General features: G+C 35.8%; 1 protein-coding gene across 9 annotated transcripts in view; it reads right to left on the bottom strand.

The window, feature by feature from the left end:
* The window catches only part of DPYD (dihydropyrimidine dehydrogenase), an 841,255-nt gene that overhangs the window by 134,770 nt on the left and 683,594 nt on the right, over positions 1 to 22,891 (bottom strand). The gene's annotated exons all lie outside the window — the stretch shown is intronic.

The raw sequence follows: 22,891 nt of genomic DNA, 5'->3' as shown, positions 1-22,891 counted from the left end.
TCATTTAGCATGTTTTTATACACGTTAAAATATTCTGTGCTATTATGGTGTCAGTCTATTTTATTGCTGAATAATATCTCATTGTAAGGATGTACCACCACATTTTGTTTACCATTCATCAACCTGCTAGGGATTTAGATTGTGTCCAGTTTTGGGGTATTAGAAACAATGCTGCTATGACCATCTGTATGCAAGTCTCTTTTTCTGGATATATATATTTATTTGTCCGAGATAGATGATGTGGAGTGGAATTTCCAGATTGTATGGTACATTTTTGTAACATTATAAGAAACTGCCAAACTGTTTTCCAAAGCAGTTGCACCGTTTTATATTCCAACAAGCAATGTGTGAGGATTCCAGTTTCTCCACATCCTTACCGTCATTAAGTATTATCTATCTTTTGATACTAGCCATTTTAATGGACAGAAATGTCAACATAGTATACCGGTTAAAATAACAGATTCTGGGCCAAATTGTGTAAATTCATATCACAACTTGCCATCCTGTAACTTAACATTCCTGTCTATAGAATGAGGACAGTAATAACACCTGTCTTAGCCTGTTTGAACTGCTATAAGAAAAATGCCATAGACTGGGTAGCTTCAATAACAAACATTCATTTCTCACAGTTTTGGAGGCTAGGAAGACTAAGATCAAGGTGTCTGGTGAAGACTTGCTTCCAGGTTAATAGATAGCCATCTTTTTGCTGTTTTCAAGTGGCAGAAAGAATAGGGGCTCTCTGGAGTCTCTTGAATAAAAGCACCAATCTCATTTATAAGGGCACCACCCTCTGACCTATCAAACCTTTGACTTACCAAAGGCCTATCTCTTAATACTACCAGATTGGGGTTAGTATTCCAACATATACATTTTGGGGGGACACAAACATTCAATCTATAACAATAACTATCTCACAGGATTACTGGAGGTATAAATAAATTATTACAACTTTTAGCTTACAAAAGGTGTGTCTCATAGTAAATTTCATATACAAGTTAACCATGATAATTTTTTTATTATCATAATTTGCAAAGTTACAACATACTTAACCTGGCTGTGGATTATAGTTAGGCTTTGGGAAGCTGTTTATGTTCTCTTAATGATCGCTTCCTTACATGATGTCAGCTTAAGATAGTTAAGATGGTTATCACAATGTCCAGGCACTAGAATGCTAGGTACTGTGAAAATCAAATCACAGATTTTAAATGACAATTAGAATGGTTAAAACTTCTAAATGGTCAGATTGACCTGCCAGACTACTTCAGTCAAATACGGGACTTTGAATGAATGATTGAACCAGTGGTTTATTTTACTCATAAAATGTACCTGTCCATGGGGATAAAAAAGGAAACTGCTGTAGGTAAGCTGTTTTCCTTTATAAAATTGTCAATTGTTTGACCATAAAGACCTTCGTCCTCTGTTTTCTTTATCCCATTTATTTGTTTCCTTGTCTTCTTCCTCCTTCACTTGACTACGTGGGTGATTAATGGATCACTGCTGCTTTGATCAAGGAATAAATGGAGAAAGGGCAAAAGGATGATATTCCCCCTCTCAAGTTGCTAAAATGCCCATTTTAGACACTTTTCTAGAAAGGCACACGTGCCGTCTGCTTGTCAAATCCCTTTCTGATTAATAGCTTTAGAAGATGTTTTGCATGCATGCTTGCCAGTTTTTAAAGCACATTACTGAAAGCATTTCAGAGCACTTCTCCTGGGTTTCCAGCAACAAGCAGGGATCACTTCTCCATGCTTAGGTCACTGCTGTACTAATTTCTCCAGGTTCCAGCAAGCCTTGGGGGTACCAATAGAATTCCCTAACAGCAGCCAAATTTTACTTGAGACCATCCAACTTAGCCTTCTGTATTGCATCCTGGGAGTGACTTGATTTAGGTTATGATATGGTAAAACTATTATAAAATTGCACACTATTTTCACTCACCTGTGTACCACTCATAGTCATATGAATATAAGATTCAACTATTTATGGATTGTCAAGGTTTTCTCCATTTCTGAAAGTCTCTGTTTCTATGAAAATAGCATGGATAGATTCTATCTAGTTTTAAAAAGAAGTAGACCAATGAATAAAAGATATATGAAGGCACATCCTCCAAAATAAGGCAGAAATTTTGTATAACTTTATGAATATTCAACCACGTTGGATAATCACAAGTGTAGAAGAGAGTAATATAGTGGATTAAGTGCCATACTGGGCCAAACCATAGGGTATTGGAGAAGCTTTCACCAGGTGATAAAATCCAGAAGGACTGGGTAGTGGACTCTCCAGAAGGATGAACTTCAACTAATGCATGACAGAAGGCAGAAGGGAATAGAAGATACATTTCCTCTCCATTTTTTCCTGTGATGGATTACCCCAAGGCATTGCTTTCTAGCTAGTCTATCTGGAGTTGTTCCACGTGGCCAGTTGGCTGTCTTGTCTCACTGAAGCTTGTGAAGCAGTGGCTAACTCAGTAATGCATTACCTTGTATTCAAGTCTCATCTTTCTCTGTCTCATTTCCATCTTCTTTTACTCTTGCTACCCTAGAATTTTATCTCCCAACAAAACATTAACACTTGACCCTTTCCTTGGGTTCTGCTTTCTACCACCCTGAGCTAAGATACATACTAGTCAAAAGCTAGAATAGAGGGCTGTACATTTTATTTTAAAATTTGGCATAAATGCATAAAACTACTAGCAGACTGGATGATGATGATGGCTGATGATAATTAATAGCTTGCATCTGTGGTACACATACTTTGTTTCGGATACTGTATGAGGTGCTTTGCATATGGTTGTGAATCCTCACAACCATACTACGAGGTAGGTAGTATTATTATCTCCACTTTACAGATAACAAAATTGAAGTATAAAATGTTCACACGTCTAGTAAGCCCAAGGTCATATAGCTAATGAGCAACAGAGCTGGGATTTCAACCCAAACAATTTGATGCATTTTCATTTGGGTTGAAGCATTCATGAATAAGGTGGAGTTCTCAGTGACTTCCTGTTCTTATTTGGTGCTTCTGAGACTGATATCACTACCTTTCCAGTAGCTTCTGGAAAAGGTCATCTGAGTCCTTGCCATATTATTTATGATTACAATAGGGTCTCTAGAGAGCCGAAGTCCACTTTCTTTCAAGAATGTATGGTTGTTGAGGCATCTGATTCTCTACCTCCCAGGCTATTCAGATTGTATGTTCAAAAGGAGGCAATGAAAAACACACACTTAGTTGAACTAAAATCTCTCATACCTTTCCTTGTAGTAGAGGTTTATGAAAGGTCTACGTTATTTTATATTTAATTGAGGGCACTTGTAGTTTCATCCTTGAATCATTTTTACCCACCATCACATAGTGCATACCACATTCCTCCTGCGCACAAACAGGCACGCCCATGCTTAGGCCCATGATACTCCATCACGTGACTGGTGCTAAAATACAAACGTTCCCATTTTGTGTGGTATAAGATACTTGTGACTGAAAGTGACCTAAGCATTCTTTTTGCCTTTCTGTTGCTCTATTTAAAATAATGACTACAGACTCTCTTTCAACAAAAGGTCATTTGTGTCAATGGACAGAAGAGAGGATCAGATCACCTGCGGTAATTGCAAATTAATGTTCTCCTGGTAATGCACTAACTACATACTATTGATCTACAATTGAATAATAGAGGCTACTGATAAGTGATTTTTACTTTCCTGCTTTTTTGTGTGTGCTTTTATTGCTTTTTCCATAATGCATTTTTCTTTCAACTGGAATTTTCTCTAATTGTCTCCATTTTTAATTTCCCACAGTGAGATGACTTCTAACTTGTAATTAGAATCTGTAAAAATTCATGTCTCTGTCTCAAAAGCCTTTTAGAAATCTACTGAAGTGTAACTTTGATGCCATAAACCACATATATGATGCACAGATACATAGTTTGAGAGAGTCAAGCTTTCGAATGATTTTGTTTATTAATACTCAGATAAAACAGAAATCCATTTGGTCTTCTATCCAAAATAGCAATTTGTTGAGTACTCTGCAGTAAAACATTCAAAAGTTTTACTAAACTTGAATACTAAAAGCATTTTACTTGGAGAACATTGATGACGTGTTTTTCTTTCCAAGAGCAAACTCTTAAAATATGAGTAAAGAGTTTATTCCAAGAAAATTTTTATTTTTAAGTGTGTGAGAGAAGCGGGGCACAGTGGCTCACACCTGTAATCCCAGTACTTTGGGAGGCCGAGGCAGGCAAATCACTTGAGGTCAGGAGTTTGAGACCAGCCTGGCCAACATGGTGAAACCTGTATCTACTAAAAATACAAAAATTATAGCCAGATGTGGTGGCGGGCACCTGTAGTCCCACCTACTCGGGAGACTGAGGCAGAAGAATTGTTTGAACCTGGGAGGCAGAGGTTGCAGTGACTTGAGATCACGCCACTGCACTCCAGCCTGGGTGACAGAGCGACACTCGTCTCAAACAACAACAACAAAAAAGTGTTTGAGAAGAGGATGCAGATTTCCAATTGAGTAAATATTTATACATATCTTCACAGCATACTTTTGACAATGTTAAGTTTTCTCATGTTTGTGTCAAAACCTTAAATGAGGACCTGGCGCCGTGGCTCACGCCTGTAATCCCAGCACTTTGGGAGGCCGAGGTGAGTGGATCACCTGAGGTCAGGAGTTCGAGACCAGCCTGACCAAGATGGTGAACCTCCATCTCTACTAAAAACACAAAAATTAGCTGGACATGGTGGTGGGTGCCTGTAATCCCAAGTACTTGGGAGGCTGAGGCAGGAGAATTGCTTGAACGCGGGAGGCGGAGGTTGCAGTGAGCCAAGATCACGCCACTGCACTCCAGCCTGGGCGACAGAGCAAGACTCTGTCTCAAAAAACAAACAAACAAAAACAAAAAACACGTTAATAGATAATAATTATTCTATCTGGTGGAAATTAACACACGTTTGTATTTCAGTGTTGTACTTGATCACGCTCCCTGTTTAGACAGAGGTCATTCATCCTAAATCTGGTTTCTGAACTGTGGTCTAGAAATCACCTGAAATGGAGAGATAGTCTGACAGTAATTTCCTTCACTACTATTTGTAAACTTTAAGCTTATCATTGATTTTCTGTATTTCTAAATAAGAGACATAGTTGTGATTTCTAAGTGTTTTCAGGCCTGTAAGAACTTTGATATTTTACTGTAATTTCTTTTACAATCATTATTTGCAGCTAGTCACAATTAAATACCATCAAAATAAATGCGTGCCCAAATTGTTTGCTTATTTTTTATTCCTAAGTCATGATTATCTGTACCAAAAAAAAAAGTAATAAATGTCAACTGCATGGCTAGAATTATATAAGTCTGGTACTCTTTCTTTTATCAGTTTATAACTAGAGACAGATACAATTACAGTTGATATTCATTTTACAAGCAGTCTTAGGGCTGGACCAGAGTGCTGATGGCTCCCTGATGTGCCAATCATTGTTGGATAATGAAAAGTGGGGCAACACCAGGGTGGCTGGAGCAGGAGGGAGATACTCGGAGGACTGAGACTCTGAATTGTGATACTCGCTTTATCATATTAAATATCATTTCTGTCTTATTACAATCCAATGAGATAGGTACTATAACTTCCATTTTATAGATAAATAAACCAAGGTTTATAGAGGTTAAATAATTAGCCCAAATTTATCCAGCTAGTAAATGGTGAGCAAAGTATTATAAAACTTCAAAGCTCCTTCTCTTAACTACCATAGTATACATGACAATAGAACCACATCTGTATACATAATGATAGCACACAAATACTGTAAGGAATCTTCAAGCTTAGGATGAATTGAGATTTTTGAAAAATGTTAAAACTAACAACAGGGTTACATTACAATATACATTAAAAGTCCAGACTTCACTATGAATCCATGTAACAAAACTGCACTTGTAATCCTTAAATTTACACAAAGAAAAAAATGAATGCATTAAGAATGAGGAAACTGAATGTACTGATTTATGAAGAAAAAACAAAAAATGACCAAAAACATACTTGGTATTAGGTATATAGAGGTATAAGGTAGAACAATTCAGCTTTAATTTTATCTCCTTAATAAGAGCTACCCACCCGCCTTTATACAGAGGTTCTCAGAGCTTGGTTATATTTTTGGTCTAGAGCTGGAGTCATTCCCGTCTAGCTACTGTCTAACATTGTCTTCCTCCCTTTTCCTATTTTCTGTTCTGCCTCAGCCTTTAGACATCCTAGATCAAACCCAAAAAGTCAATAAATAAATCCTCAAATTTTCTAATCTTGGACGATGGTTAGGAATGGGACCTTTTCAAATCTACTCCATAAGCAATAAACTCAGAAGAAATCAGAAGTACATCAACACAAGGAAAAAAGGAAAACAAGAATAAAATAATGATATGCCAAATCAAAAGTGATGAGTGGACTTTCTGAGAAGAAGATAACATCAGAGGGTCTAGTTTGTTGTGAACACATTGAAAATATGGTGACCAAACATGAGATTAATTGTAAATAGGCCTATATAAACAAGAGTGTAGGTGTTAGGAGGATAAGAGATTTTAAAGTTTGGTTTGTTAGTACTGCAAAGAGAAATTGCCTTTTGAAAAGGCAAAGGTGCATAAAAAATTAAAGGTACCAGTCTGAAAATAGCCCAGAAAAATCTAAATTTGTTTTGAACCCTTTAGAAGAAAGATAGTAATCATCAGGTAGAGAGAGAAGTCCTTTAAAAAGGAGAGTGGCCATAACCCATGAGCTTCATTTTATAATAAGCTTATAATTCAGTGTTATTTAGAAAATGTAATAAAGAAAAGTTATAAAGAATTGAGACAGTACACACAAAGCAAAACAGTGGGGTACAAAACTGAATGTCATGATTGGAAACTCTTAGAGAGGTAGATGCTTTTGAGGGACCAACTGTGAAATGTATTTTTGTGGTCTGTATTTTCATTTTTTGTTGCAAGAGAAATAGAGTGGCAAAATCTATTCTCATCTGAACCCTTGGGAAAATTTTTAAATATATTAAGCACATGATAGAACTGAATGATTCTGGAAAGAGATGTGTGTTAGTCTGATTTTTGGATTAATATTTAATAATGTTTTCCCTTGTATAGAAAGTTAATGATGATGTCCTACCATTAACAGAACATGTGCTTTGGAGACACGTTTCCTCTAGAAGTGATGAATTTGAGTTGATAAAGGCACATTTTTGGGGCCTGTCACCCTTGAGAGTAGTAAAAATTATTTATAAGCAGCTAACCAAGGGTGAAGGAGGCGATGAGTAGCCCTAGAAGAGAGGAGAATTAAAATTATGAAGGATAAAAACCATTATTTAAAAATGAACAAGATGCCATGGAAGTACAAAGTAGAAAAGGCCTACTGAGCATTCACTCCAGGATCTGAGGAAAGCGACAGCTGGTGTGGTGTTGGCCTGTGAAAATGTAAAGACCTTGCCACTCTTTGGAGACACTTCACTCCTCAAGTGCAGAATAACATCTAAAATCGTTATCATGACCTGAAGTACTCCACAAGATTCATCTCTGCCAATGTCTTTCTCTTCATTTCCTATCATTCTCACCTCTGTTCAGTATGCCTTGCCATGCCTGAAATAGGCCATATTTGCTCACTTGTATAACTACGCCTTGATATTTATGCTGTTGCTCTTTCTCTGGCCGGGAGGATACTCTTCTCTCAGGGTCTCTGAATGGCTCAATTATTTTATCATTGCTATGGTTTGAATGTCCCCTCCAAAACTCATGTTGAAACTCAATCTCCAATGTGGCAGTATTGAGAGGTGGGGTCTTTAAGAGGTGATTGGATCATGACAGCTCTGCCCTCATGAATGGATTATTCCATTCACAGATTAATGCACTATCATGGGAGTAGGATTCATGGCTTTATACGAAGAGAAAGAAAGACCTGAACTAGCGCATTAGCAAGCACAGGCCCCTCATCATGTGATGTCCTGCCCCACCTCAGGACTCTCCAGAGAGTCTCTGGCAGCAAGAAAACTCACACCAGATGCAGCCCCTCAACCTTGGACCTCTCAGCATCCATAACTGTAAGAAATACATTCCCTTTCTTTAAAAATTGCCCAGCTTTGAGTATTCTAAGTAACAGAAAATGGACTAAGACATCACTCCTATGAGGGAGCTTCTAGCATGCAAGCTTCCTGAGGGCAGGTCTCAGGTGTCTGAGAATATCCTTGTATCTTTGATGCTTGAGCTCTGCCTGGGATATAGTGGGGCTCATTAAGTGATAAAGATGCCACTTTATGATAGTTCATTGAGGACACTATTTTCATTTTCCTAGATACCACATTTCAAATGTAACTAAGATCAACTTTTTAAAAGAAGCTATACTGTTTATCTTACTGTCAATTATATCCCTCTATGGTTTTTCCACAAAATCTTCTCTTTGCCATGGTTGTCTCCACTTCAGATGTAAAGTTAAGTTTTTGTTCCCAAGAATAGGACCTTACTTTTGTCACGAATTAACTGTATCTTCTCATATTAGATCAATCACACATGCATCTTCTGATTTTTCTGAGTCTACTTTGTGATTTACTCTTTACCCCAAGTTTACTCCAAATTTCATGTTATCCAAAAATGTGATCAGATGGATTTCTGTGCTTCCCCCAAGTAGAGCCCAGGAGCCCCAGAGTAGCCAGTCTTCTAGAAATCTCAAAGTTTTCTTTACTCAGCACGTGCAAAGAATGTTCAGAATTCAAAATAATTTTGGAAACTGAAGAAGTCAGGGATAAATTACTTAATAAAGACAAAAACAAATATCTCACTTATAAAATTATATGATTGGGTATAAACAAACTACTCGCAGATAGAGCTCAAGAACTGAGAAGAATCAGCAATTAATAAGTGAAAGAGCAAGCTTTCACACGTTTATTATTTTGAATTCCTCTTTCATTTTGCTAGCACATTTCTTGAGTACAGTAACAGGGAGGGTGGGGGATGCAGAGACAAATTATAGAATAGAAATCAGGTAACATGGTTCCTAGTCCTACTGGAAAGTCAACTGATAAAATGAACCCAAGAAAATTACAAACTGTGAATATGCAAATCTATAAATGGGGTTAAAAATGCTTATTGATATACCCACAGCTTTATAAGAATTATATAAATTAACATATGGAAAAGGCTTTTTGAAAAAATAGAAGGTAATATTCAATAGATCATTAATACTCTTTATAATATATTTTGCTATGGTCTAAGAGCTCTCTAAATTCCCTGTATAGTCCAGGTTTTCTAGATCTCTAACTTAGTACCACAGTCTATAAAACATTGAAAAAATTTTAAAACAAATATCAAAGTGTATACATGAAAATGAAGTGGTCTTTTCAAAATAATCACCTGGGAAGATGTTCACACTGCTCAGAACAATTTTGGAACATTTCTCTGTAAACTGGTAATTAAAATCAATTTATGAACTAACAGAAAAAAGACTCATGACTTTGGATATCTAATTCACTCAACAACCAACTTTGGTCATTCATCTTGGCTCTCTTTAGCTTTTTAAAATGGGAATGAAATCCATTCCCAATATATAAAGAGTAGTTACTACATTACCTCCCCAAATAACTATTTCTAATAGTCATTTGGATGAACAAGACACAGTTATTAAAAAATCAGTTACCCATCCAATCACAACTCATTTCAAGCGACACTGATAAACCAGAAATAGAGGAAAGGAACAAAGATATACAATGTTTAGAAAATAATATGTGAAATAAGAATATCTAAACAACTGAGATTTTCTTTCAAAATGAAGAATAAAAATAGTAGTTTAAGACTTTGGTCAAGCATATGAAGACTCTTTGAAAAAGAAGTCAGACCGTTAATTAGTCACATCTCTGCATACAATTCAAATAGGAACGGACAGTATAAAGGATTTGTCAGGGACAAGAAAAAATTTAGGCAAGGACATTTATATAAGGTGAGGAATTTTCTGTAGCTATATGCCTGCAAACATCTTAGCTAACTCATGATTATTCTCTAACTTGAAATAGTCATTGTGCAATGCTATTATTTTTTTCTATAGTAAAACTGTCTTTCAAAAATATTAGCTTGAGTTTCAATTAATTTCTCTTGAATCTAGATGTTAATCTTTCTATCAAGTGGAGAATGTGTAGTCACTCAAAGACGTAATAAGTTTCCATTTAATTTATTCTCTTTGCTTATAAACAACATTTGTTGCACTAGAATCAAGATGCTTTTTAAATATGAAAACCTCTTGAAAATAACCTTCCATTAAAGTAATTTAAAATAATGTGATAATTGACACAGCAATTAGAACATCATTGAATGGATAAACTAAAAGCATTTTTTTCTTATATATTATTGTGAGAATATTGAGTTTCCATTTTTAAAAATATCTACTTACATATTATTCTTAAAGTTGTAAGTGAAACATTCATTAAAGCCAGGACACAAGAAATTGCATAATGGAAAGAAAAAATATTTCTCTTTTAACCAGTTATGTGAAATAGTTCTGATTCCATTTAAAATAATTTTGAATGCTGTCAAGTATTTTTACTACATTTGTTACCCTCTGGCCTGAAATCGAATGATGATGAAATAAAAAATTAGAAGTTATTGAATAAACATTTTCCACCTACCCAATGAAAATTTGTAATATAGGATGCAAAATTTTTTATCACCTAAAGACACCCGTCAGTGAAGTTGAAGCAGTGAAGTCTCTATGTATATTATGACCAAGAGATAATATGGGTAATGCATCCATCTGCACTCAAGTGGAAACAGTGTCATCGTGCTGCTTCAATTACTTCTTTTTCTCTAATTTTAATAAAATAATACATTTCCTGATCACATTAAAAAATTCCATTTAGCTTGAACTAGCTCCATCAGAGCAGCTCTGATTATTGTTAAAAATTGATTTGGTTATCTGAGTTCAGCGAGTGGCCATCATGTGACCATGACTTTCCACAGCAAATGCCCACTATGCTTCATCTTTCCGTTATATTTCAGGATTTTCTATTAACTTTAGTGACAAACCCACGCAGAAAAGATAGAATTAAACACACACACACACACACACACACACACACACACACACACACATCCATACAATCTCAATGAAGGCACAGGTCATAACTGTTTGTGAATTAACTGATAAGTTTTGACTTTCTGAATCAAAGCCCTTAAGGTAATGAATTGTAATGGCAATATCATTAAATTAAATTAAATTAAATTATAGAAACCTACAGTCATTCAGTGAAAAAAGTCATATAGTATGTATATTTTTTATCTATAGAGGAAGGTGAACATTTTATAATGAAACCTATCACTGAAAGCAACTGACTCAGTCTGAGCTTTGGTTGTAATACAAATCCCTAAATAGTTTTTCAACAGAAATTATAGTCTAGTACTTGAATACTAGAAAGAAGATACAGGACTCATTGGGAAGATAAGATCTGGGACTAACAATGAAATCAAAACTTAAAAAAGCCAATGTTAATTTATTAAAGTTCTCCCTTCAAACTGTTTTGAAGGTGAATTACTAGTTATTTATTTATTTTTCTCTTCATGAAGAAATAATTGGCAGTCAGAAGCAAACTTCTTTTTTTCAGAGTAGCCCTCAAAAAGATTTCAAGACCTCAAGAGTTTATGAATAGTTTGAGAATATAATTTAATAGGAAGGTTTTTATAAATATCAGTACCTGAAATTTACTGATAATTTTCATCTGTCCTTTTCATATTTCTAATTTGCATATTCTAACTAATGAAATCCTGTCAAATAAGATTAAAAAATCAGGGATTTCAAAGACACTGAAGTTCACTTAAATAAATTAGAAGTCAGTTGGGTTGACTGAAGAACTTCTAAGAGCATTTACCCGGAAGGCAAGCCTGTAATCGGTTTTGAATCTCATTTCTAGGCCACGGTGTTACATCTGGTTCTGTTGTAATAGTTATTTTCACTCCAAAGTTGTACTAGGAAAATGATCTGGAGTACCCAGATTACTCTCTAGCTAATTCCTTAGTTTTTATATTCAGGATTCATTGAAGCATTTTATCCATTTTAAAATTATACAGATTTAAGTGTACTGCATGATGTTTTGTTATACATATACACACTCAAATGATCACTACAGTCAAGCCAATTAACACATCTCTCATTTTACACAGTAACATTTTTTTCTGGTGGTAAGAGTGTCTAAAATCTACTCTCTTAGCAAATATCTAGTATAAAACACAATATTATTAACTAGATTACTTGTGCTGTGCTTTAGATCTCCAGACTTACTCATCTGACATGACTGCAATTTTGTATCCTTGAACTGCATCTCTTTGTAACCTTCCTACTTCATGCACCCACATATGATAACTACAGTTCTACTCTCTAAGTAGTCAACTTTTTTTTTTTTTAGATTCCACATATAAGAGATCATACAACATTTTCCTTTCTGTGTTTGGCTTATTTCATTTGGCATAGTATTCTCTAGGTTCACTTATTTTGACACAAATGGCAGGATCTTTTTTACAGCTGAACAAAACTCCATTGTGTATATATGCTGCAATTTCTTTATCCATTCATCTATTGATAGACACTTAAGGTTGCTTCCATATCTTGGCTATTGTGAATAATACTGCACAGAATATGGGAGTACAGATCTATCTATCTGTCTATCTGTCTATCTATCTATCTATCTATCTATCTATCTATCTATCTATCTATCTATCTGTAGTGCTGATTTCATTTCCTTTGGGGATTTACCCAGAAGAAGGATCGCTAGGTCACATCGTAGTTCTGTTTTTAATTTTTTGAGGAACCTCCATATTGTTTTCCATAATGGCTGCACCAATTTACATTTTCCCCAACAATGAACAAAAGTTGTCCTTTCTTTACACCCTCATCAACACTTGCTATTTTTATCTTGTTTGATAATAGTTATTCTAACAGGTGTAAGATAATATCTCATTGTAGTTTTGATTTGCATTTTCCTGAAGATCAGTGATGTTGAGCATCTATTCAAATATCTGTGCCATTTATGTCTCCTTTGGTCCATTATTTACTCAGGTTCTTTACTCAAAGATATTTACTCAGGTTCTTTGCTCAAAGAATATTAACGTCTACACTCAGGACACATAACTCTCATTCATTTTTCTATGATTTCACCTTTTTTTTCTTCAAAGATCCTGAGTAAAAAATTTTGAAATCAGGTTATTTGTTTTTTTTTTTTTTTTGCTTTTGAATTGTGAGAGCTCCTTATATATTTTAAATATTAACCCCTTAAAAGACATATGGTTTGAAAATATTTTTCCAAATCCATAGGAAGTCTTTTCATCTTGTTGATTGCTTCCTTTTTTGTATAGAAGTTTTCAGTTTGATGTAGTCCTACTTGTTTATTTTTCTTTTGTTGCATGTCCTTTGATGTCCTATTCAAACAATCATAGCCAAGGCCAATGTCTAGGAGCTTTTCCCCTGTATTTTCTTCCAGGAGTTTTATGATTTCAGGTCTTATGTTTAAGTCTTTAATTCATTTTGAGTTTGAGTTTCAGCTGAGCCCAGTATTACGCTGAAGCCAAACCCAGAAAAGGGTACTATAGGAAAAAAAGTATAGGCCGTATCTCTGATAAACATGGGTGCAAAAATCTTCACCAAAGTAATAACAAACTGAATTCAACAGCACATTAAAAGAATCATTCACCATGATCAAATAGCAGTCATCTTAGAGATGTGAGAATGATTAAACCTATGCAAACCAACAAATATAACAACACATTAACAGAATGAATCACAAAAACCATACGATAATCTTAATAGATGCAGAAAAAGCATCCGACAAAATTGAACATCTTTCTTAATAAAAACTCTCAAAAAATTAGATATACAGGGAATGTACTTCAGTACAGTAAAGGCCATATATCACAAGCATGCAGCTAACATCACAGTCAATAGTGAAAAGTTGAAAGCTTTTCTTCTAATATTAAGAACAAGACAAGGATGCCCACTCTCCTCATTTTTACTCCACATAATACTGGAAGTCCTAGCCAGATTAATTAGGAAGAAAAAGAAATAAAAGCACCCAAATCAGAAAGAAAAAGTTAAATAGACTCTGTAGATACCATATTATATGTGGGAAACTCTAAAGCCTCCACCAAAAAACAGAACAGTTAGAATAAATGTATTCAATAAAGCTGCAGGATACAAAATTCACATGCAAAAATTAGTGATGTTTCTATAAATTAACAAAAAATTATCCAAAAAAGAAATCAAAGAATTAATCTCACTTACAGTAGCATAAAAATAAACACTTAGCAATAAATTTAACCAAGGAGGTGAAAGACCTGTATACTGAAAATTATAAAACATGAATTAAAGAAATTGAAGAAAGCACAAGTAAGTGATAAGATACCCTATGTTCAAGGACTGGAAGAATCAATAGTGTTAAAATATCCATACTATCCAAAGCAATCTAAATATTCAATAGAATCCCTACAAACATTCCACTGGCATTTTTCATAAAAAAAATCACTGAAGCGTTTTTTAAGGTAAGATGATTGGATGATTTACCATTGAAATGTTGACATCTTGTCAAAGCATGTTACAGAATAAGATCATAGAAATAAACAGTGCCACGGAGAAATGATACATTCCAAGAAAATTCGCTCAAAAATTTTGAAGCAAATTTTGCTATGAAAAGCAATAATTGGGCTGGGCATGGTGGCTCACTCCTTTAATCCCAGTCTTTTGGGAGGCTGAGTGGGTGGATCACAAGGTCAGAAGATCGAGACCATCCTGGCCAACATGTTGAAACCCCGTCTCTACAAAAAATACAAAAATTAGCTGGGTGTGGTGGCACGCACTTGTAATCCCAGCTCTACTCGGGAGGCTGAGGCAGGAAAATGGCTTGAATCTGGGAGGTGGAGATTGCAGTGAGCCGAGATCGTGCCACTGCCACTGCACTCCAGCCTGGCAACAGAGTGAGACTCTATCTCAAAAAAAAAAAAAAAAAAAAAGAAAGAAAGAAAGAAAGCAAGCAATAATTGCCCAATAAAATGTAATCTGAAATCCTAAGAGACATTTCAGTTTATCAACTGTGAGGTGGACCCTATTTAGCTGATGTGATTACTATGCATTGCATGCTTATATTAAAATATCTCACGTAACCTATAAATATGTACAACTACTATGTACCCACAAAAATTTTAAGAAGTTTAAAAAAAGTATATGCCCTTTCCTGATCAATTACATCATACTAAAATATATTATAAAATAATTAGAGATAAATGCAATTTGGTTTTCTCAGCACTGCTTAAACTAGTAGTGAAGAAGAACCCATATAATGGATTTTATAGATAAATTTCAGTGCATTTATAATATGGGATAATATGTGACCACTGAAGGTAGCACTATATACCGAAGTATGTTGAGATGCAAAATGTATTTTGGTATGTCAAGTGATAATAAGGTTCAGTTTGATTATACATACGAAAATAAATAAATAAAAATAAACTGTAAGGTGATATACAATATTTTGTGAACTTACATTTAATTCCTCAATTAGCAAAAATTTAAGCAAATGATGCTGTAACCTAGGTTTTTTCTTCAATTAAAATTTTCTAGGATTTACAACCATCATATTTTAATAAAAATATTATCTTTACAATGAAGTCTGTTTTTTTCCCACAGCACTTATCTTATGTTAAATATAATACACTTACATTTAACATTTATTGTATATTTTTCTGTCTCTGCTCACAAGAATGTAAGCCCAATAAGGTAACAGACTTTAGTTGTTTTTTTTTTAATTCACAGAAATACTCCAAATTTCTACAACAATGCTAAGAATATATAGTAGGGTCTCAATACATATTTATTAAAAAATGAATGAATGAATTATTCTCTGTGATGCATATAAAGCAATAAAGAAGGTATGCGCTATCACACTTATACAACTTATGAAAAAAATTAGCTTTCCATTCTTGAAATGTCATTACTCTTCTTAATGTCAGTCATATGGCTTAATTTACAAACATAGATTCATTTGGAACAGATTTTGAAATTACTAATTTGAGTGTAAATCTTTATTTTAGCAGTGAACTCACTTAATTACATAAGATTTTGAAATTACTAATTTGAGTGTAAATCTTAATTTTAGTAGGGCACTCACTTATCAACATAGTCTATACACATGATGAATAGTGTATGAGAAAAATCAGAATCAAAATATTTATTTATATTACTATTTCTACACCCATTACAGGACTTCTATTTCTATACTCTAGTGTATCAGCACCATAACCTAGATATTTAAATCAATTTCATTTGTCTGGTCATACCTGCTATAAATAATTCATTTTGTTGGTACACATTTCACTTGTGAATAGAAATCATTAGAAAGGTGGATTTAATAAATATTGTAAAACCAGAGAAGAGAATTCGTTTGGGCAATGAGAGGCAATGAAAGGATGATATGAGAGAAATGGGAGGATGATGATCGAGAGGCTAAGGGCTTTGAGCTGTATGAAAAAGATTCGAACTAACTGCAAGGAAGAATTTCAGGCTGGGCGCGGTGGCTCATGCCTGTAATCCCAGCACTTTGGGAGGCCGAGGTGGGCAGATCACGAGGTCAGGAGATCGAGACCATTCTGGCTAACATGGTGAAACCCTGTCTCTACTAAAAATACACACACACAAAAATTAGCCGGGCATGGTGGCGGGCACCTGTGGTCCCAGCTACTTGGGAGGCTGAGGCAGGAGAATGGTGTGAACCCGGGAGGCGGAGCTTGCTGTGAGCTGAGATTGCGCCACTGCACTCCAGCCTGGGCAACAGGGCGAGACTCCTTCTCAAAAAAAAAAAGAAAAAAAAAGAAAAAAAAAAGAATTTGATGGGAAGTAAAAAAAAAAAAAAGATGAATAAAAAGAAATACTGCGAAAATTTTCTCCCATGTTGTAGGTTGCCTATTCACTCTGATGGTAGTTTCTTTTGCTGTGCAGAAGCTCTTTAGTTTAATTAGATCCCATTTGTCAATTTTGGCTTTTGTTGCCATTGCTTTTGGTGTTTTGGACATGAAGTCCTTGCCCACGCCTATGTCCTGAATGATAATGCCTAGGTTTTCTTCTAGGGTTTTTATGGTTTTAGGTCTAACGTTTAAATCTTTAATCCATCTTGAATTGATTTTTGTATAAGGTGTAAGGAAGGGATCCAGTTTCAGCTTTCTACATATGGCTAGCCAGTTTTCCCAGCACCATTTATTAAATAGGGAATCCTTTCCCCATTGCTTGTTTTTCTCAGGTTTGTCAAAGATCAGATAGTTGTAGGTAATGAGTTCATATCCTTTGTAGGGACATGGATGAAATTGGAAACCATCATTCTCAGTAAACTATCGCAAGAACAAAAAACCAAACACCGCATATTCTCACTCATAGGTGGGAATTGAACAATGAGATCACATGGACACAGGAAGGGGAATATCATACTCTGGGGACTGTGGTGGGGAGGGGGGAGGGGGGAGGGATAGCATTGGGAGATATACCTAATGCTAGATGACGAGTTAGTGGGTGCAGCGCACCAGCATGGCACATGTATACATATGTAACTAACCTGCACAATGTGCACATGTACCCTAAAACTTAAAGTATAATAAAAAAAAAAAAGAAAAAAATAAAAAAAAATAAAATAAAATAAAGAAATACTGACTGGTACCCAAGCCCCAGCAGACATTAAACACTATGTATTTGGAGTAAGCCCAATTGCAGAGTTACATTAATTTCTCTAATAATATTCAACAGCTTAAAAGTATACTGAATGAAAGGTTAGGTTAACCCAAGATTAGGGAGTGGAATGAAGTGAAATTCAGTTAGAATGGAAGAAAGATGGAAATATATATTCTCTACCCTCCACTGAACTACCAAACTAAAATTATAAATTCAAATATTTCCCACCTTATGACCATCCTAAGTATATATATATATATATATATATATATATATATATATGTATATATATATATATCTTAATACTGATTTTAATTCATACTTTACCTAATATTGGTTAAAAAAAACATGTTCTGGCTGAGTTAAAAATCTGACTCAAGCTAATGGCAGAGCTGATAAATAATCTTTAAATTTCTACAGATTAGATTGCTAGCTCTCTGGGCAATAAATTCTCTTAGGTATTTTTTAGCTGAAATTGTATTGATTTCCTCTTCATTTCTGAAGTAAAAACCTATGTGTGAAACTTTACATTTTTAACAAAATCATTTGGGAACCAATACTTTAATAGCCGGAAAGTCTCTGGGCTATTCCCAGCTAGAGCTAAAGAGATAATGATTTCTTTTATACCATGTGAATCCTTGTATCCCCTCTTCACAATTCTGGTAAAAACAAAACAAAACAAAAAACCCATAACCAAGCACATTCATTTAACAAACTCATTCAACCAAAATTTACTACATTTCTGTTACACACCAAGCAGTCAATACATGGGGTAACCAATGGCTTATGATGGGGCCTGGCATAAAAAGATAAATTTAGGCAAACAGATTTCCTCTCTTAGCAGTCTGAGCTGTATACAAAGGAATATAAATCATCCCATTATAAGGACACATGCATATGTATGTTCATTGCAGCACTATTCACAATAGCAAAGACATGGAATCAACCTAAATGCCCATCAATGATAGACTGGATAAAGAAAATGTGGTACATGTACACCATGGAATACTATTCAGCCATAAAAAGGATGAGATCATGTCATTTGCAGGGACCTGGAGGGAGGTGGAGGCCATTATCCTTAGCAAGGTAATACAGGAACGGACAACCAAATACTGCATGTTCTCACTTAGAAGTGGAAGCTAAATTATGAGAACACATGAACACATAGAGGGGAATGACACACACTGGGGCCTATGAGAGGGTGAAGGATGGGAGGAGGGAGAGGATCAAGAAAAATAATGAGTACTAGGCTTAATACTTGGGTGATAAAATAATCTCTATAACAAACCACATGAAACAAGTTTACCTATGTAGCAAACCTGCACACGTACCCTGAACTTAAAATAAAAGTTTAAAAAAAGAAATCCAAGCCAATAGACAGTAAGCTAGTGGGGCATTTCATGGAGAAATGAGAGCTAAAAGGCTGCAATGTGGCGTGGGTCTAAGGGTCATGACAGCCATGTGATAGAAGTTCAGAGGCGGCAAGAGTAAGCCATGGAGAGAACAAGAGTGGACAGAAATTTAGTTTCTTCTGAAGAAGAAATCACATGGCTCACAAGAGAGAGATGGCAAAGGTCTTGCCCCAGGACTGTCCCACTGGTTCTTGCAGTTCCAGTTCCAGGGTCCTTTCATGTCCAGAATACAATAGGCTTCATGTGCATAGTCAGTGAGTTTCTGATTTTCCATCTAAGAGGAGCCTAAGTAGAAACTGACATTTGAATAATTATTTCACCATTCATTTCTATGAGGACACATAGTACTCTATGTATATTTACATACTAGGATCTGCACCCTGAGCACACATCTACACCCAGGACACATAACTCTCGTTTAGTTTTCTATGATTTCACTTTTCTTCTCTTCATAGAATCTTGACTCTAAGAGGTAAGCTATATATATAGCCTGAACATATAAGCTTTGAGTGGGCATGGAAGACTTGCGTATTACTAATATTCCCGTCTTACAGGTCCTGTGATGGAAGACAGGCAATATGCCCAGTTGGAAGAGTATTTGCTTTGTGGCTGTGAAACTCTAGATGGGAATTCTGGCTCCATTGCTAGTCATGTGACTGCTATTAAAGACACACCTAAGACTGGGTAATTTATAAAGGAAAGAGGTCTAATTGACTCACAGTTCCACATGGCTGGGGAAGCCTCACAATCATGTGGAAGGCAAATGGTGAGCAAAGTCTCGTCTTACATGGTGGCAGGCAAGAGAGCATGTGCAGGGGAACTCCCCTTTATAAAACCACCAGATCTAGTGAGACTTACTCACTGTCAGGAAAGCACAGGAAAGACCTGCCCCCATGATTCAACTACCTCCCACCAGGTCCCTCCCACAACATATGGGGATTATTACAATTCAAGGTGAGATTTGAATTGTAATCTCACACAGAGCCAAGCCATATCAACCACTTTTATCCTCCAAGCCTTAGTTGATGTCAATAAAAAAAAATATTTAAAAATTTCACTCTCAAGTAGGTTGTGGAAATACTATATGTAGCAGCAATTACTACCAGCACATGGTAGACAGTCAATAATCTTTACTTCCATGTGTGACTTGCCCATGGTCACATCTGACAATGAGCAAGAGTCTCTTCTGAAACCCACTCATAACTCCATTGTATCCTTCAGCCCAGGTATTTCTACATGTGGATGAAAATAAATTCAGGTGATACTCAAGCCTGGATACTGTTATCTTCCAGATTCTTTTTGAAGACACTGCTCCATATTCTTCCTTTCTTCTTGATATCCTAAGGTGCCTTCTTTTATCATTTTCTTTCTTCTGAAAAAGCTTTCTTTAGCCATTCTTTTGGTTAAGGATTCCTGGCAATACATTCTCTTAGTTTTTCTTCAGCCGAGAATGTCTTGATTTCTGGCTCATTTCTGAAGGATACAGGATTTTAAGCTGACAGTTTTTGTTTTAGCATTTGAAAAATGTCCCACTTCCTTCCAGACTCCATGGCTTGTGATGAGAAATCCACTGTTATTAGAATTGTTTGTCCCCAGTAAGTAAGGTGTCATCTTCCTCTTGCTGTTATTGAGGTTTTATCTTTTTCTTCAGTTTTCAGAAATTTGAATATGATGGATTTTGGTATGGATTTCTTTGAAGCTGCCCTCTTTGGAAGTTTACCTTGACCTCTTGAATCTACAGGTTTATGTCTTTTGCAAAAACTGGAATAATTTCAGCCATTATTTTTTTTCCATTCCTGCCTTTTTCACCTCTCCTCTGGGACTCTGAGGACATTAGTGTTACATCTTTTGTTATAGTCCCACAGTTCCCTGAGGGCTGTTTTCATTCTTTTCTTCAGTCTTTTTTTTTCTCTCTGTTTTTCATATTGGCCAATTTCTATCGCTCTATCTTCTAGTTCACTGATTTTTCTGTTCTCTTATTTTACTATTGAGCACATCAGTTGAGTTTTATATTTAAGTGATTGCATTTTTAAGTCCAAAATTTTCATCTTTATATCTTCTATTTCTTTGATGAGACTTTCTGTTGTTTCATTTGTTTCAATCATGCTTGTAGTTGCTTGTTAATGCAATTTTATAATGGAGGCTTAAAATATCTGCCAGATAATTATAGTATATCTGTCATGTTAATGTGGGCATCTATCAATTCTTTTTTATGATCCAGCCTGAGGTTTTCCTGGGTCTTGGTATCATGAGTAATTTTTAATTGAAATCTTGACAATTTTGGTATAATATTAAGAGATTCCTGATTTTATTTAAACTTTGTTTCTGCTAGCTTTCCTTGGTGTCAGTCTGGCAGGGGAAGTGGAGAATGCCACCTCCTTAATGCCAGATAGAAGCCCAGGTATCTTACTTGGCTTTCTTGGACACCCGAGGGGCATGGCTCCTGGTTACTGCTGAGAGGAGGTGAGAATTCTGGCTCTCCAGTAAGCCTGCACTGACACATCCCTGGCTAAGAGATGCAGGCATGCCTTGTTGCTGCTCCCTACTTGGCCTTCACTGACACCATAAAAAGGAGGAAAGGAGAGTGGCCTTATTACCACACGGTGATGATGAAGGTCCTGACTCTGCGCTAGACCTCCTCTACTACTACTGCAGAAGGGGGGAGGACGGACACCTCATTACTCTCAGGTGAGGGTAGAAGTCCAGGCTTCTGATATGGGATGGGGGTGAGGGCTCATTTTTGCCCAGTGGGGATGTGAGACTGCTTGGTGAGGGTGGACGTCTAAGATCCCTACTTGTCCTTTGCTTGCATGGATGGGTGTAGGGATGGAATATTTATCTGTGGTGTTGGGTGGAGCAGGGAAGTTATGTCTAAAAGTTCTCTCTCTTGCAGGGCTGCCCCTTTCCTGGTTCTTTGGCTAGAGAGAGCAGGCTTTTCATCTGTGCCTATTGTTGTTTCTGGGTTGTTGAGCTTCTTTGGCTCCAAGTGTGAGATGAGATATGTGAGGAAAAAAATCCCAGGAAACTCACCACTGTGTTGTTTCTCGGGTCTTGAGATCCCTAGCCAATCTGCCTTCTCTTCACCTTTCAGTCTTCTTATATCATCAGTTTTATATATAAGGGTTTTTAGCTGTATACAGTGGGAGGCACAGAGAAAAGTAAATCTATTCCATCTTCTTGGAAGCAGAAGTCTGCCTCCATTAGCTTTCTAATACATATTATTTCCACCATAGATTGTAGGTATTTCATAGAACAATGTTAATTCTGATTGTCAAGTTAGCAACATGAACTATTTACACTCTACCCTTTTGCCAGAGAATATGTGATGCCAAACTTTCTGCTTTCCAATTACCATCAATGCTAAGTAGTGAGAAGTCATTATTAATGGAGTATTACCAGAGAGTTCACAGTTCAGTCTAGTCATATAAAAAGCTTGGTCCCTAGGTAAATTCAGACTACAAAACCTGAATGAGAAATTCTTATGCTAAAATGTGCTGACAGTACTAAGCCCATGTTGAGCAACATTATTTTTAAAAAGTATATGAATACTTTTTAATGTCCTAATTTTTATTATTTTAGGGGTAATATTAAGAGTACAATTCACTACATCTCACAGCATCCCTTTAAGAGGACAAGGGAAGAAAGAAGTTCCCTCAGCTTTGTACCACAAGAAGCTGAACAATCAATTTATTTTAATATTTTAAAAGTTATAAAGCCAATAATTTATTTCTTTGGCTGCCAGGAATCTCAGGATCAAATTTGGTAATGACATAGATTTTCATACCC

This window comes from Pan troglodytes, chromosome 1 (genome assembly GCF_028858775.2).
Source record: "Pan troglodytes isolate AG18354 chromosome 1, NHGRI_mPanTro3-v2.0_pri, whole genome shotgun sequence".
Classification (NCBI taxonomy): domain Eukaryota; kingdom Metazoa; phylum Chordata; class Mammalia; order Primates; family Hominidae; genus Pan; species Pan troglodytes.
The sequence above is the reverse complement of the archived record's forward strand: the minus strand, read 5'-3'. Positions and strand labels throughout refer to the sequence as shown.